Here is a 17,731-nt window from a genome sequence, read left to right as displayed (position 1 = left end):
AATAGATCATCGAGTCCGACCCCCTGCATAAGCAGGAAAGAGTGCTGAGTCTAGATGACCCCAGCTAGATACTCATCTAACCTCCTCTTGAAGACCCCCAGGGTAGGGGAGAGCACCACCTCCCTTGGGAGCCCGTTCCAGACCTTGGCCACTCGAACTGTGAAGAAGTTCTTCCTAATGTCCAATCTAAATCTGCTCTCTGCTAGCTTGTGGCCATTGTTTCTTGTTCCCCCTGGGGGCGCCTTGGTGAATAAATCCTCACCAATTCCCTTCTGTGCCCCCGTGATGAACTTATAGGCAGCCACAAGGTCGCCTCTCAACCTTCTCTTGCGGAGGCTGAAAAGGTCCAGTTTCTCTAGTCTCTCCTCGTAGGGCTTGGTCTGCAGGCCCTTGACCATACGAGTTGCCCTTCTCTGGACCCTCTCCAGGTTATCCGCATCCTTCTTGAAGTGTGGCGCCCAGAATTGCACGCAGTACTCCAACTGCAGTCTGACCAGCACCCTATAGAGGGGAAGTATCACCTCCTTGGACCTATTCGTCATGCATCTGCTGATGCACGATAGTGCCATTGGCTTTTCTGATGGCTTCGTCACACTGCCAGCTCATGTTCATCTTGGAGACCACTAGGACTCCAAGATCCCTTTCCACCTCTGTGCCACCCAGCAGGTCATTCCCTAGGCTGTAGGTGTGCTGGACATTCTTCCTCCCTAGGTGCAGCACTTTGCATTTCTCCTTGTTGAACTGCATCCTGTTGTTTTCTGCCCACTTGTCCAACCTATCCAGGTCTGCCTGCAGCTGTTCCCTGCCCTCCGGCGTGTCCACTTCTCCCCATAGCTTTGTGTCATCTGCAAACTTGGACAGAGTACATTTGACTCCCTCGTCCAAGTCGCTGATGAAGACATTAAAGAGTATTGGTCCAAGGACCGAACCCTGCGGGACCCCACTGCCCACACCCTTCCAGGTCGAGACCGACCCATCCACCACGACTCTTTGGGTGCGACCCTCTAGCCAATTCGCCACCCACCAGACTGTGCAGTCATCCACATCACAGCCTCTTAACTTGTTCACCAGTATGGGGTGGGATACCGTATTGAAGGCCTTCCTGAAGTCTAAGTATATGACATCCACCCCTCTTCCTGTGTCCAGGCATTTCGTAACCTGGTCATAGAAACAGACTAGATTGGTCAGGCACAATCTGCCCGCCACAAACCCGTGCTGGTTTCCCCTCAGCATAATTTGCCCTGCTGGGCTCTCACAAATGTGAGCCTTGATAATTTTTTCAAAGACTTTGCCAAGGATGGAGGTGAGACTGACTGGCCTATAGTTGCCCGGGTCCTCCTTCCTCCCCTTTTTGAAAATGGGGACCACGTTAGCCCTTTTCCAGTCCTCCGGGACTTGGCCCGTGTGCCACGAGCGTTCGAATATTACCGCCAGAGGCTCTGCAATGACGTCCGCCAGTGCCTTCAGTACCCTCGGATGGAGCCCATCCGGGCCTGCCGACTTAAAGGCATCCAGTTCTTCCAAATGACTCTGCACCACCTCAGGATCTACGTATGGAAGTCTGGCGCCTTGCTGCTGCCTCTCTACAACCCCAGTGAGAGACTTGTCGTGTCCCTCACTTAGGAACACTGAGGCAAAGAACTTGTTGAGGAGTTCAGCCTTGTCCCCCCTGTCTGTCACCAATTGTTTCTGCCCATTTAGCAGGGGTCCTATTCCTCCCCGGGCCTTCCTTTTACTCCCAATATATCTAAAAAACAATTTCTTGTTGTCTTTTACTTGGGTTGCCATCCTCAGCTCCATGGTAGCTTTGGCCTGCCTAACTGCCTCACTACAAGCACGAGCAGAGGAGGTATATTCATCTTTAGTGATCTCACCCTGTTTCCGCTTTTTATGTGCTCCCCTTTTGGCCCTTAGGCTGCCCTGGATTTCTCTGGTCAGCCATGGAAGCCTCCTGGCCCCTTTCCCTTTTTTGCCTCGTTCGGGGATCGTCTTGCTTTGTGCCTGAAGGATCGTTTCCTTTAGGCACAGCCACCCTTCTTGGGCTCCCATCCCTTCAAAACTCCTACTCTGCAGTGCTTCCTTGACTAATCGCCTGAGTGTATTGAGATCAGCTTTCCTAAAGTCTAGCACTTTCACCCTACTAGTTACCTTACCCACTCAACGTCTTATGTTGAATTCTATTATTAGGTGATCACTGTCCCCCAGATGGCTACCGATCTGGAGGTCCCCTATCATGTCATCCCCTGTTGCCAATACCAGATCCAGTATGGCATTCCCCCTAGTGGGACCATGCACCTCCTGTGTCAGGTGGAGGTCCTGTACACAGGTTAGGAACCTGCGTGAGCGATGGGACTTTGCTGTCTGCGTCTCCCAGCAGGTGTCCGGGTAGTTTAGGTCCCCCATGACTACCGCCTCTTTAGCTTTTATGGTCTCCGAGAGTTGTCTCAGGAGCCCCGTATCTATTTCTTCCCCTTGGTGTGGGGGTCTGTAGCAGACCCCTACCACCAAATCCCTTTCTCCTTGCCCCCCATGTAGCCTAACCCACAATCCTTCTACTTCCTCATCCTTGAATTCCGTCTTGATGAGGGTTGATTTATATTGCTCACTGACATAAAGTGCAGCCCCCCCCCCCCTCCTTTCTTCCCCGACCTGTCCTTTCTATACAATCTATAGCCCTCAATATGTACTGCCCAGTCATGGGATGAATCCCACCAGGTCTCTGTTAGCCCCACTAAGTCATAGGTGTTTAGTGCAAGCAGGAGCGCTAATTCATCCTGCTTGTTCCCCATGCTCCTAGCATTAGTATATAGGCACTTGAGCCCTGCAACTGGTGCCTTTGCTGCCCCCCCGCTCCGAATCCCAAGGGGCTTTTAGACTGTTACCAGACAGTCTGACCTTATTCATTTGTCTTCGGTGCTTTAGCAAGACATGGGGAAATGAGGATGAGAGTGCTACCCACTTGCTGCTGTTTAACAGTCAGTAGCAAGGGTGCTCCTAAATCTAAGAGGTGAATAGGAAATGGGTGCTCTTTCTGTGGCCATTTCAGAACAGCTGTTCCACCTATCCAGTTGATCAAATAAGATGCTGCAGAGTCCTTGCCACTGGCCTTCTAGTATTCAGGGGGCAGTGAGGAGTAGGGAGGTGGAAACAGCAGGTGAGTGATCTGGTTTAGTCATGTGAACATCTGAAAATGGGGGAGCAGCTACTGGAAGATCAAATGAGAGGACTAGTTCTTCTATGTAGATGCCTCTAAAGCAGTGGTTTTCAACCTTTTTTTTTTTTTTCCATTTGCAGACCCCTTCAGGAATTTCAAATGGAGATGTGGGTATTCACATAATTTTGACTTGATCACATCCTCTATCGCAGACCCCTTTGACATAACCTGTGGACCACAGACTGAAAGCTACTGTTTTAGGGCAAAGTCCCTTCTACTTCCAAAACAGATTGTGAGGAGGAGTTATTTTGGCATAACCCTGTGATATTTTGGTAGCGTCACCACATTTTCCCAGTTCAGCAAGGCATAATGATCTCCTAGCAAGCAAATCTCAGAAGGTGTGGGTGTGCTCCTTGACTTGCAAGCATCAAGTGCCTGATATTTTTTTCAGGGGGAGAGAGGTGGGGTTTTGTTTTTTTGTTTTTAAGGCAGCTAAGTGATTGCTCCTGTTCATTAAATGATGACAAAGCAGCTTGGCTCCTAATACAACTCATCTCCCAAAGTTTAGTCTTCTACCTATTTTAAGTTCTCAGCCTGAACACACATCAAAACAGAAACAAACATCTTCACTGCTTGCTTTGCACGATGTGGGTGTGACCAGATCTAGCTAAAATGCCCTGTATGACTCCCGTCTCCAAAAGTATCTTCCAGCCATGGTTTGGCGAGCTGAGACTAAAGGCAACAACTAGAACTTCTTGTCTTACCACTTGAGCTGCACAGAAGGAAGTTTACTTTACAAATCTTACTGCCTAAGGCCTCCCCTCCCTCATCCAGAAACTCAGCAAGTCTTAGGTAGAGGCAACCTTTGTACAGACTTAACTTGCTCAGGCAGAGCTGCAGCTGAACCCAGCCTTATGAGGCTGAATGTCCAATATATATGTGCTTGGCTATCCTGTCTAAAGGCTTGGCTAGTGGGGGCCACAGGTTAGCCTCATCCTCCTCAAGTGCCACTCTGATCCCTTTCCCTGCTCTGCTTTCTGCTCTACCTACCATTGTGCTGCTTATCCCCTCCCTGACCTGCCACATGCCCTGTAAAGAAGTTGCCTATACCTAAATGAACTCTTGCCTGAATTTCTTTTTTTTCCCCCCTCTCTCCCAAGGGCATTTCATTACTGCTCTCTATACTCTCATATTAAGGAACTGGTTTTATCTTCATTGTTACTGACGGTATGGATAAGTAATACCTTGCAAACTGTTCCTTCTCACTTTGGATAGCTATAAGTGATGGTTAAACCTATACACTTTGAGGAAGTAACATGTAAACGTGCTGGGTGTTGGGGTTTTAGTGGGGTAGGAGTGTGCAGATGGCTGAGAGGATTTCATAAACTTTCATAGACATTAGGGCTGGAAGGGACCTCGGAAGATCATCGAGTCCAGCCCCCTGCCCCAGGGGCAAGAAGTCAGCAGGGATCATAGGATCCCAGCAAGACAAACATCCAAATGTCTCTTGAAGGTGTTCAAAGTAGGTGCTTGAACTGCCTCTAGTGGCAGTCTATTCCAAACCTTGGGGGCTCAGACAATAAAGAAGTTTTTCCTTCTATCCAGCCTGAAACAGTCATGGAGGAGTTTGTGACTGTTCAACCTTAATCATACCTTGGGGCTCTCTGGTGAACAGATGTTTGCCCAGATCCTGGTGAGCACCCCGATAAACTTATAGGTGGCCACCAGATCACCCCTGAGCCTGTGCTTTTCCAGGCTGAAGAGTCCCATGGCTCTCAGCCTCTCTTCATAAGGCCTGTTTTCCTGGCCTCTGCTCATGTGCGTAGCTCTCCTCTGCACCCTCTCAAGCTTCTCCACATAATTTTTTAATTGTGGAGCCCAAAACTGGATGCAGTACTCCAGCTGCGGCCTCACCAAGGCCAAGTACAGCAGGAGGATGACGTCCTGGGATTTTCTTGAGAAGCATCTATGGATGCTCGCTTTGCTAGCTGCAGCATCACATTGAAGGCTTATGTTTATCTCGTGGTCAATCATGACCCTCAAGTCCCTTTCATCTGTAGTGCTAGCCAGTGTAGCACTGCTGAGCCTATAAGCATGCTGCAGGTTTTTCCTCCCAAGGTGGAGAACCTTGCTTTTTTCAGTGTTAAACACCATCAGGTTCTTGTCTGCCCATTTCCTGAGCATGTCAAGGTCTGCCTGGATCACCCTCCGGTCCTCAGGGGTGGACGCTTTACCCCAGAGTTTGGTGTCGTTGGCAAACTTGGCCAGTCCTCTTCTGACTCCAGTGTCCACACCATTAATGAAGATGTTGAGTAGTATAGGTCCAAGAACAGAGCCTTGGGGGACCGCACTGGTCACAGTGCACCACGACAATTGATTTCCATCACCCCCCACCCTCTGGGTCCAACCATGGAGCCAATTCCCCAGCCAGTGGATCGTGGTGAGGCTGAGGCTGCAGTTAGCCAGTTTTGCTAAGAGATGATCATGGGATACCAGATTGAAGGCTTTTTTAAAGTCAAGATAGACGACTTCAATCTCTTCTCCTTTGTCCAGGTGATAGATCACCTGGTTGTAAAAGGGAATACGATTGGTCAAGCAGGACCTACCCGCAACTAACCATGCTGGATATCCCTCAGGATATTGCCATGGGCCAGTCTGTTGAGAATGGTCTCTTTGATAATCTTTTCTAAGACCTTCCCTGGGATAGAGGTCAGGCTGATGGGCCTGTAGTTTGCCGGATCCCTCCCTTTCTTGAAGATAGGCACCACATTTACCTTCTTCCAACCTTCAGGCACTTCACTAGAGCACCAGGAGTTCTCAAAGATCCCTGCCAGGGGCTGGAATATGATGCTAGCCAGCTCCTTGAGCACCCTGGGGTGTAAACTGTCAAAGCCAGCTGACTTGAAGGTATCCAGCCACTCAAGGTGTTCCTTCACAAGATCAGCATTGATGGCAGGCAAGGAGTCTCCCTCACTCGGGCCTCCCTGTTCCGTAATGGGCAGGGGCGTCCCATGGGACTGGTGAAAAACTTCTCTCTTTCTGAGTCCTTTTGACCCAGAGGGCAGATCCTGGCCATCGAGCTTTGGGGTGCAGTGCAGACTCAGGGTTAGAGCTGTGAACAAGGAAATGGTCTCTGTTTCATTTCCTAAAAAGGGAAGGAGTCGGGATTTTGTGTATTTTCCTAAATAAGCAGCGTTGTGCCGAAGACACCTGACTCTCTGTCTCCAGTCTCTCTAGCGATGCCTCTGGGACCCTGAATTGGGGTCAGTCCTTCAGATCAAAAAGGGCAATAACTTCTGTAATTTTCCTGCACTTATCACATTGCTGTCTGTAAGAGCAGCTATTGCAGGATGTAGATGACAGTCTAGAAGCAAGCCCTTGTACTCATGAAGCGCAGTGCCTATTTTCCACTGCAAGTTCATAAAGAGCAATGTTGGAGGGACTCATGTAGCCACTCTGTAGAGGATCCACAGGCCCAACTGTTTCAGAGGAAGACTAATTTGAACCTTTGGCCTCATCTTTCACCCTGAATGATATCTGGCAGCTCTAGTTCACTGTAAGAATGCAGTGCCCAGGACTCTGACAGCAGGAACCACAGAACTGAGAAAAGAGGCTGGCTAGATTAGTTTTATCCAAAATGGAAAATAAAGGCACAAGTCACTTGGCTCAAACTGTTGTCAGGTGTTGCCGCCACTAAGGTGGCTTTACAAGACAAAATGCATGAACTCTTCCAGTGGTTGCATTGCATTTCTCCTGCTCTCAGGTGCCAGATGCTGTACTTGAGACCAAATCTGAGAAGCTGCTATTCAAGGTGACAAGTCTTGGCCACTTCTCTCCCAATTCTTGAGGCACATATGCAGCTATATGAGGCCTTGTTCCAAGCTCAGGACTAGAGCTCTGCATGGGTGTTATAAGTTGACTCTCAATTTGTGTGATCTGTGCAAGCAAGAAGTGCCCAACGCTGTTTTACTATCTAAACACAGCCTTCTGCCTAGCTGAGCTTCATTGTTGGTGGGGTTATGACCAGGTACTAGCACCAAGATTATAAATGCTTGTTAATCAACTGGTCTAGGATTTCTGCCTTTTGAAAGATTCCCAAAGCAGCAAGCAAGAATCACTGCTCTAAGCTGTGGTTCTTGGAGACCACAATGAATGGGAGAACAAAGGCCTAGCCTGCCCCTGCCCTGGAGGGGCTGACCAGGTACAGCAGGATAGGGCTGGCTGAGGAAGGGGTGTAATATAAATGCACACAGCCAGGACAAGTGGAGGTCTGAGTCTGAGCAAGCTCCCCAGTGGGCTGTGCATAGCAGGCAGCAAGGGGCTGGCACTGATGAGGTGCATGGGCTGGGTCTGCATTTCCCAGGGAATCTGTTGCTGATGGAAAAATAACCCAGGATTTTCTGACTGCCAGGAGGGGGAGGTTGATAATCACCCCATGGTCTGGGTGCACTGGGTCTGGGCTCAGCTGGATCCACTTGATGCCCAGGGAACTGGGGCTGTAGTCCTCGGGCTCAAGGGCATAGGGGCAGCCCAGCTTCACAGAGTCCCCCTTGGCCAGGTACGGCACCTCCTGGCCCATGACCAGGGGTCACTAACCTAGTAAGGAGGGCTTTAACCCAGGTTCACTGGGGGATAGAGACCAAAGCCCTGAGCTAAGTGGGGAAGCAAGAGACCTGGAGGGAAGTGCAAGCAGGAGGGGGCAACAAGAGACTGTCTCCTACTTACTCAGGAAGAATGGCAATTGGCTAGTCACCTCAGGTGCCTGTGCATGACTGCAGGGAACCTGGGAACCAAGCAGGAAGAATTGGAAGCCCTTGCAAAGTCATGGAGCTGTGATGTGATTGGCATAATAGAGACATGGTAGGAGCCTGCAGGACTGAAGCACTGTCATGGATGGGTACAAACTGTTCAGGAAAGACAGGCAGGAGAGAAGAGGAAGAGGAGGAGTTGTGCTGTGTGTAAGAGAGCCAGAGCTCCAGTATGAAACTGGAGATAGGTCTGTTTGAAAGTCTCTGGGTTAAGGTCAGAGGGGAGAGTGACAAGGGTGATGTTGTGGTGGGTGTCTGCTATAGACCACCAGACCAGGAGAATGAAGTAGACGAGGCTTTCTTCAGACAACTACAGAAAGTTTCCCAATCACAGACCCTGGTTCTCATAGGGGGCTTCAATCACCCTCACATCTTCTAGGAGGGCAGTACAGCAGTGTGCAGGCTATCCAGGAAGATTTTGGAGAGTGTTGGGGACAACTTCCTGGTGCAAATGCTGGAGAGACCAACTAGGGGCCATGGTTTTCTTGATTTGCTGCTCACAAACAGGGAAGAATTGGTGAGGAATGTAGTAGTAGATGGCAACTTGGGCAGCAGTGACCACGAGATGATTGAGTTCAGGATCCTGAGGAAAGGAAGGATGGAGAGCAGCAAAGTACGGACCCTGGACTTCGGAAAAGGAGACTTTGGCTTGCTTGGGAAACTGATGAGGAGGATCCCCTGGGAAGCCACTCTGACGGGGAGAGGAGTCCAGGAGAGCTGGCTGTACTTCAAAGAAGCCTTGCTGAGAGTGCAGGAACAAACCATCCCAATGTGCAGCAAGTCTAGCAAGTATGGCAGAAATCTAGGTTGGCTCAGCAGGGAACTCTTCAGTAAGCTAAACCACAAAAAGGAAGCTTACAAGAAATGGAAACTCAGACAAACAACTTGGAAGGAGTATAGGTGTATTACTTGGGCACACAAGGATGAAGTCAGGAAGGCCAAAGCACAACTGGAATTGCAGCTAGCAAGGGATGTTCAGGGTAACAAGAAGGGTTTCTACAAGTATGGCAGTAACAAAAGGAGAATCAGAGAAAGTGTGGGCCCCTTACTGAACAGAGGCAACCTAGTAACAGGATGCAGAAAAGGCTCAATGCCTTTTTTTTTTTTACCTCGGTCTTCACAGGCAAAGTCAGCTCCCAGACTACTGCACCAGGCAGCACAGTTTGGGGAGGAGGTGAGCCACCAAGAGTGGCAAAAGAACAGGTTAGGGACTATTTATAAAAGCTGGATGTGTACAAGTCCATGGGGCTGGATGGAATGCACCTGAGGGTGCTCAGGGAGTTGGCTGATGTGATTGCAGATGTGCTGGCCATCATCTTTGAAAACTCATGGTGACCAGGAGAGGTCCCAGATGATTGGAAAAGGGACAAATATTGTGCCCATCTTTAAGAAAGGGAAGGAGGAGGATCTGGAGAAGTACAGCCTCACCTCAGTCCCTGAAAAAATCATACAGCTGATCCTCAAGGAATTCACTTCTCAGCACTTGGAGGAGAAGGTGGTGACTAGCAACAGTCAGCATGGATTCACCAGGGTCAAGTCATGCCTGACCAACCTGATTGCCTTCTATGATGAGATGACTGGCTCTGTTGGATGTGGGAAAAGCAGTGGATGTGGTATACCTTGATTTTTAGCAAGGCTTTTGAAATGGTTTCCCACAATGTTCTCACAGGCAAGCTAAGGAAGTACAGGCTGGATGAATGGACTGTAAGGAAGGTGGAAAGTGGGCTGGATCATTGGGCTCAGAGGGTAGTAGTCAATAACCCAATGTCTAGTTGGCAGCCAGTTCAAAGTGGAGTGCCCCAGGGGTTGGTCCTGGGACCAGTTTTGTTCAATATCTTCATCAGTAACCTGGCAGATGGCATAGAGAGCACCCCCAGCAAGTCTGCAGATGATACCAAGCTGGGGGGAGTAGTAGATACACTGGAGGGTAGGGCTAGGATTCAGAGTGGCCTAGATAAATTGGAGGATTGGGCCAAAAGACATCTCACTAGTTTCTATAAGGACTGTGGGGGAATTCCCAGTGGGGTTTGGGGAATTTCCATAGCTCAGTCTTGCAGGTAAACAACTATGCATTTTCTCCTAAGCGATGATGCACGCTTTCTGAGGCTTGTATCGATAAGGGATGGCATCTTCCAAATAAGGGCATGATTCAAAACCTAAGACTGAGTGGCTCAGCCAACAGTATAAAGTCTCAGCACATCCAAACAGCAGTGGAGATGTTCGAGATTGATACTAGGACCATCACCTTCGACTTGATCAGTCAGAGACTGAGGTCGCAACGATGATCGCACTGGACCACGCCTCACCGGCCAGAGTCAGCTCACAAGCTCAGGGACGCCTGACTCGTGAGAGGCTAACAAAGCCTAATTGGACAGAAGGTGCGCACGCTTGGCAACCGGCTCTGACTGATTAGTGCCATTGATATATGTTTATGTTTGTGGTGTTATTGTATGTTCTAGTCACATTTTGTGTTTTATTGTTATTTGTAACCATGCCTCTGTTGTTGATCATGGTTGTTTAAATAAACCTTCTCTACGATCTAACCCAGAAATCTCTAGGACCTTCTCTCAGATCCGGCCGACTAGTATCGGGCCGTGACAAAGAACAAGTACAAAGTCCTGCACTTAGGATGGAGCAATCCCATGCCTAGAAGGAACAGGTCGGGGGCTGAGTGGCTGGGCAGCAGCTCTGCAGAAAAGGGCCTGGGGGTGACAGTGGACAAGAAGCTGAATATGAGCCAGCAGTGTGCCCTTGTTGCCAAGAAGGCTAACGGTATCCTGGGCTGCATTGGTAGGTGTGTTGCCAGCAGGTCAAGGGAAGTGATTATTCCCTTCTTCAGCACTGGTGAGGCCACATCTGGAGTACTGTGTTCAGTTTTGAGTAGAAGGTATATGGACAAATTGGAGAGAGTCCAACAGAGGGCAACAGAAATGGTTTAGGGGCTGGGGGACATGACTTGTGAGGAGAATCTGAGGGAACTGGGCTTATTTAGTTTGGAGAAGAGAAGACTGAGGGGGGATTGAATAGCAGCTTTCAAATCCCTGCAGGGTCATTGCAAAGACGATGGAGCTGGACTGTTCTCAGGGGTGGCAGATAATGAAACAAGGGGCAATGGGCACAAGTTGCAGCAAAGGAAGTTGAGGTTAGATATTAGGAAGAACTTTCTCATGAGCAGGGTAGTGAAGCACTGGATCAGGTTACCCAGAGAGGTGGTGGCATCTCCATCCTTGGAGGATTTTAAGACCCGGTTAGACAAAACGTTGGCTGGGATGATCTAGTTGGGGCTGGTCCTGCATTGAGCAGGGGGTTGGACTAGATGTGACCTCCTGACACCCCTTCCAACCCTAATTTTCTGTGATTCTAAATGGCTGCAGGGCAGTTGTGGGTGTGCCACATGCTGTCTGCTCCCACCGGGGTGCGCAGGGTACACAGCAAGCCACACTGAGATCTGAACTTGGGTGGTGCAGGCCTTGGGCCCCCTCTTGCCCTCAGTCTTCCTGGATTCTGCTCCTATCTCCTGAAGCTAGAGTAACCCAGGCTAGATTTTAAGGCTGGGACTGGGCCCCTGGCCTGCTCTGGGAAGCACCCAGGGATCCTTGTTTTGCTACAGTATATTAGGTGAAGCTGCCTGTGCACCCCCTCAGCTTGCTGCCCCCTTCTCTATGTTCCCAGGCCCTAGTGAGGTCAGGCCCTGCTGTGTGCTCAGCTCGGCTCTGGTAGCACTAACAGAAGCACATGCAAGTGTTGGGTGTGTCTTGGCTTAGGGGGAGCAGTGACAAGGGGTGGGAAGTATGTGACGTGTTCCCAGCACTGGTGAAACCAGGGTTTGGACACTGCACCTGTTGTTGGCATCCAGTTAAAAAAGATATTGAAAACCTGGAGAGGGCATGACAAGCATCGCACATTGCTTGGGGGCAGGAAGAAGAGGGTTGTGAGAAGGGACTGCAGGGTCATAATTTCTTTAGCTTGTTAAAGAAGAGGCAGAGGTGATACTAGTACCTTTGTGGAGTCCAAATCCTGGGGAGCTCTTGAAGGCAGAGGGGAAGGTTATTGTGGAACGTACTAGGTAGAGGGGAAGGTGCGAGGGGCTGGAAGCTGACACCAGACACATTTACCCAGGGGGTGCTGATTAACCATTGCAGCCCAGTCCCAGGGGCTGTGGTGGATTCTCCATCTCTGGGTATCTTCAAATTTTAAGACTCCCTGCCTTTCTGGAAAACAATTAACCCCAGTGGTTCCCAGCCTTTCAGTCCAGCAGGGTTGGATCCAGTCTGAGCATCTCATCTGGCACATGGGTTTGGCCCCAGGCACAGGGCCATGTCATCTCGGCTCCAGAGCCTGAAAATGTGGTGGCTGGGGAGCAATGGCAGTGTTAGTTGCCACTGCTCCCACACCATCAAAGTCTGGATCCATTGGGAGCCCACAGGCCTGATGACATGGCTCTGTGGGCCAGATCTGGATGTTGGTCCTGGCAGGTCAGAAACTGCATGGTGGAGCTGCTGCCATGAGTGACAGTGGGGACAGGTCACCAGGGGACTGGAGGCAGTCCCAGGGCAGCAGCGCTAAGGACAGGGGCTGTAGACTCTTGAATGTCTTGGTTGCCTGCAACTTTGGGCAGCCGGTTTCCCTCACTGTGGCCACTTGTGGCTATCTAGCCTCACCGGGCCCCCACAGTACATCTCTTCAGCATCACAGGCTACTGCAAGAACATCACACCTGTGCCCCACTCCTTGATGGCTGTCTGTATAGAAGGTAGTGTTACCAGATTTGCCCATTACTTTGGGGTGTGCTCATTTATTAGGGATAGTTTCTAGGGTCTTGGTAATTCTGTCAATGTGCTGCTTGTGTTTCTATACGGAGCTGTATCTCTCCCTTCTGCAAGCCCTCACCCCCAATGGAGCTATCTTGCAGGACTCAGTTTCAATGGGACTGGGTTCTTCCAGTCACCAAATCAGTCATGCACACAAACACACACAAATTAACGTGACACGCCTGACCTGGCCGGGTTGATCAGCATGGACAGGCTGACACCCTCATATGCCAAAAATAGTTCATCAGAGCAACAGTAAACTGCAGTCAGACACAAGCACACAGGCGAACAGAATCCCTCTGAATCTGGCTGGGTGTCTAGCTGACACCCTCATGGGCCAGCATTCAGTTCATAAGGGCACGTCTGAGTCAAACTGGGTCAATCAGCCTGTACAAGCTGATCCCCTTATGTGTTTCAAACTCAGCATGTCCCAATCTTCAGCCTCTTGATGAGCAGACCCCACAGTATTTTTGGGCTTCACAGGGATCTTTAGCTCAGGTAAAAGAAGCGTTGCTGCAGAACACGGGAGGAAAGAGAAGCAGAGAAGGAAAAATATACCCAGTTACTACCAGTTTGGCTATAAAAGTTATTTATTGCTAAGCATATGAAATATATAATGGTACTAGTAGTAATAAACATGCAAAAGAAAAAAACAAACACAAACAATTACAATATTACCCTGGTTTCACTAAGTATTTGGGGAAGCTTAGCTCAAGCTTAACTAATACAGTTCAGGTTCAGAAATGTATGCCTAGAGTGAAAAGAGAGAGAGAGAGAGCGCTGGGATCTCACCAGTCCAAGGTACTCAGGCTGCAAAGCTGACAGGCATAGTTCATAGCACAATCCTTGAAGAGAGAGACGATCTGTTCTTCCAGCGTCCCAAGAACAACAGGGGATGGTGTCAGCACAGGAGTTTTCTTCTTGAAGCACACTCACACTGCTGCTTTTTTACAGATTTTTATACCCTCAATTCAGCTGCTTCGAAACATTCTCAATAGTATAAATCATTGTCCTTTCTCTTGACAAGGGGTTATCTGGTATGGAACATCTCAACAAACTGATTGATAATCAGGAAACACATAAGGTTAGGGAGTAACCAGATACTTGGGAGCCAGCTTGAAATTCCTACGGATAGCAGATATACTGATGGGATATCTCATGGGTTCTTTAGAAACAATAGATAGCTTGCAGCATCAGGATTTTGGATTTTCACTTGTTGGGCACAAGCCCCAGCTTAGCATGACTTTTCCAGATTTTACTATAATCTTTTAACAGACTTAACGAAATTATTGGGGTGTTCACAACCTTTTATGGAGAGGACTTCCTCCAGTCGTCTCGGGAAAGGTATGGCAACACCTGTAATTAGGGCTCCAACAGGCTGGACACTGTGATGAACCTTTTTAAGCCTCAGAAGAGTGCATTGACAGGAGTCCTGCCAGGCTGGCAGGCCTTGTTGTAACTGAATCAGGCTAAAAAAAGAGGACTCGTTTAATCCAGGGCTAACTGTTCCTGGTTTTGACTCCCATCAAACAGTCTGGGATAAGAACTGCCACTGACTGGGTCAGACCATAGGTCTATCTTGCCCAGTCTTCTGTCATACCTGCTGGAAGAGCTGCATCTGTGAACTGTCTGACCAGGATTTTTTCCTCTCTTGCTTGCAGCCTCCAGCAATTAAGGTCTAGGAATCACAGCTTGAATGGCAATTAACTCAAATTAGTCTTGATTGTCCCAGGCAGGCTGTTAATTTGGATCCTTCATGGGAACTTGAGGCGCACAATGAGCTGGTACATCTACCCCTAGGATCCTAAGACAGAAGGTTTTTTTCTGAGATAAAGAGCAGTCTGTTTTTAGCTCTGTGGAGAGGCTACAGAGGAAGTGAAAACAGCAGGTCAGCAAGGAGCAGGAAATGCAGGAGGCAAGCATAGGGCAAGGAAGCCTAGCACCAGTCATGGCAGCTGAGTTGTAAGGCCCCTCTGCCTGGAATAAGAGCAGCCAGGAATCCGGTAGGCATAGCTGCCGACCTCGGGGCCCACCGTGGTGCCTGCCACTGCTGCTTCCTGGATGCCTTTCCCACTTGGAGAGGACACTTGCGGCTGGAGTGGGTGCCTGTCTGGAGCAGAGGAGAAGAAAAGCCTGGCTGGGAGAGGATCAACTTGCCACAGCTAAATTGCCCAGCTGGGAGTTAGCCTAGCTTGCAGCCCTCCATCTCTAGGCTGGACAGCATCTCAGGCCTCTGCTGCAGGAATCTTAGGTGTTTCTTGGCATGGGAAGACACAGAAACCCTGGCAGGGGAGAAGGAGGCTGGCAACTCTAGAGAGCGAAGCTACAGAGGCAACAGCAGGGAGGCAGAAGGAAGGCGCAGAAGTTGCACAGAGCCATTGGTGCCTGCTGGAGGGGGATGGGGGAAGAAATGTTGCCAGGGTGGAAAAAGACAGAAGGTGGAAAAGAAACAAAGGCCCATGCAAAACCCCCCAACATTGCCTGAGCCAGAGGCTCTGGCCTCAGCGGAGTGACTGGAAAGGGCTAAAACTCCTTGAAAATTTAGAAGAAGCTGAAGTTGCTCAACCTGTCCGTGCCTGAAGAAAGGTAGGGGACAATGTGCTTGAGGCAGTCGAAGGGGACCGGGTACCAGACCCTGGCAGGGAGAGAAAGCCAAGAAAAGCAATAACCAGGGCAAGAAGGTAAAATGGATTTAATACCTGATTTGTGTGAGAAACTGGAGCAACCATATTCCCGTGCTGATCCCCTCGGCCCTGGCCACCCCATCAGCTGTCTGACTACTGGCAAAGGCTGCTCTGGTTGCTAACCAGTGACTCATGCTGTGTGTCTTCAGACCTACAAACAAGAGCTGGAGGCAACTCCTAGCAGGGTGGGGAAGGATGGCCAGGGTGTGGTGGGCAGCCACAGCCCGCAGCAAGGAGAACTTTAGTATGGAGGGAAGGATTGTTGGAAGGGCATCAGAGGTGGCACACAGATGCCTTGCAGGGAGCAAGGAAAGAAGCCAGGAACCACTGGCCCATGCATTGCCCCCAGCCTGCAACAGCTGTGAAGTGTGGGACCCCCTCTTGGGAAGAAAACCAGCTGGTTATTTGAAATCTAGCTAACAACGTGCTTTCTTCTGTGTGTGCCTTTCTCAGACTGGGCTAACATTGTGTTAACATTAGCAATTTCCTATTGTGGGCAGTGGTCTGGGTGGTCATCATTGCCTTTTCCCCTCCTCCCTGCTCTTTAGGCCCAAGGTCCCAAGACGAGTTTATCCACCCCTGGCCAGGAGGTGAGCTGCTTCCTTTGAGGGAAGCTGAGATGCAGAACCTCTGGGCATTGGCCTGCATGCACTGCTGGGAGAAAAGCAAGCAGCAGAACTAATCCACTAAGCCACTGGCTCTGTCCTGCCTGCTCATAGTGCCTCCTTCAGGCAAGCGTGGGTCTGTGCTCTTCCGATGCTTGTTCCGGGCTTGCAGACTCTGATGTTCACACGGGCCTGGACACATCATGCTTGTGGGTCCTGCTTCTCTCCTGCTGGAACTGCTAGTAAGAGTGCGTCACCCCCCAAAACCGGGATCCAGTGGGGCCTTGTCAGGGGGGCACATGCTCACTAGTGATGTTCCCCATTGATGGTGCCTTGGGGATGGAGGCAAGCGGTGCTGGAAAGTACATCACTGAGAAACCGGAACTGGTGGCTATGGTGGGGAGAGAGGACAGGGATCTCCCTGGGGCACAGAGTAGGGGAGGGGGCATCTCCCAAAGGCACCTGCCTGCCTGGCCTATCACCTTCTATGGCCAGCCAGGGACATTGGTGGGACAGTCGGTGTAGGTGGCTGCAGCTGCCCTGCCTGAAATGGCTGTAATTCCATAGAGTGACCCTGCAGCACTGTATGCACCTCCCATAAATGAGGCCCCAATGTGTGTCAGCATGCAACATCTGCCAGGCACTTGCAGAAAGCACTCCTGCCCCTGTTCGTTTACACATGCATGAAACCTGGAGCTATGTGCAGGTGCACACTGCAAGCACCCATACCAACAGCCATGTACACACACACACACACACACACACACACACACACACATGCTCAACAGCTAATTTCAAACACCCAACATACATGTGCACCAGCTTCCTGTCCTCTGTCATTCAGGATGCATGGGTCAGGGGGCTCTTGAAGGTTGTTACCTGCAACCAGCCTCCTGGAGTTCGGGTGCAATGCAGAAAGAATGCCTCAAATTTGTGTCTGGGGGTGAAAGCTCGGATTGTCTCTTGCGCATTAGCTAGTGGGTTGGTACATCGGTCAGTCCAGCTCAGCAAAACTGCCCAGAAAATGGGAAGTGTTGCATGACATGCACTGATGACCCCTAAGTCGGTAGGAGAAGGAGAGTCTCAGAGGCCCTGTATTTATAGTCGAGATGCGCCCACCCCGTGCCACCTCTTATCGCTTTCTTGCTTGAGATAGCGAGGAACTAAGTAAAAAGGGGATAAGTCCAGACACGTGTGGGCTCAGTCCTTGCCAACATCAGCCCCCTGCTGCCCAGTTCAGGCACCAAGGGTGCATTCCCTGCAGATCTGGGGGGTCTCCAACGTTTTGGCTTGCTGCACCTTTTATCAGCTCATCTGGCGGTCAGTGAAGCCTGTTACTCCCAAGGTTCTCTGCAGTGTCTTAGCTTCATTGCAGCTTAGCATCACTACAGTCTTCTCCAGACTCCTGCACCTGCCAGGCAGAGCAGAGCAGATTGTGAACCCCATGTAACAGTCAAGGGAGTGCCACGTTCTACCACCTGGAAAGTAGTAGTCGCAGGAACCTGGGCAGAAGCATGGATCTGCTCCATCCTTTGCTGAACATGAATCATGTGGGAACAGCCTGGTTTCCTCCCCGGGTTAGCCAAGGGATGGCACTGGGCACAGTCCCCTTGGGATGCAGGAAGGCTTTGTAAGGCATGGCAAGGGCAGTCATGTGGGAGGGGGATGGG

This window comes from Alligator mississippiensis, chromosome 7, assembly GCF_030867095.1.
Source record: "Alligator mississippiensis isolate rAllMis1 chromosome 7, rAllMis1, whole genome shotgun sequence".
Classification (NCBI taxonomy): Eukaryota; Metazoa; Chordata; order Crocodylia; family Alligatoridae; genus Alligator; species Alligator mississippiensis.
The sequence above is the reverse complement of the archived record's forward strand: the minus strand, read 5'-3'. Positions refer to the sequence as shown.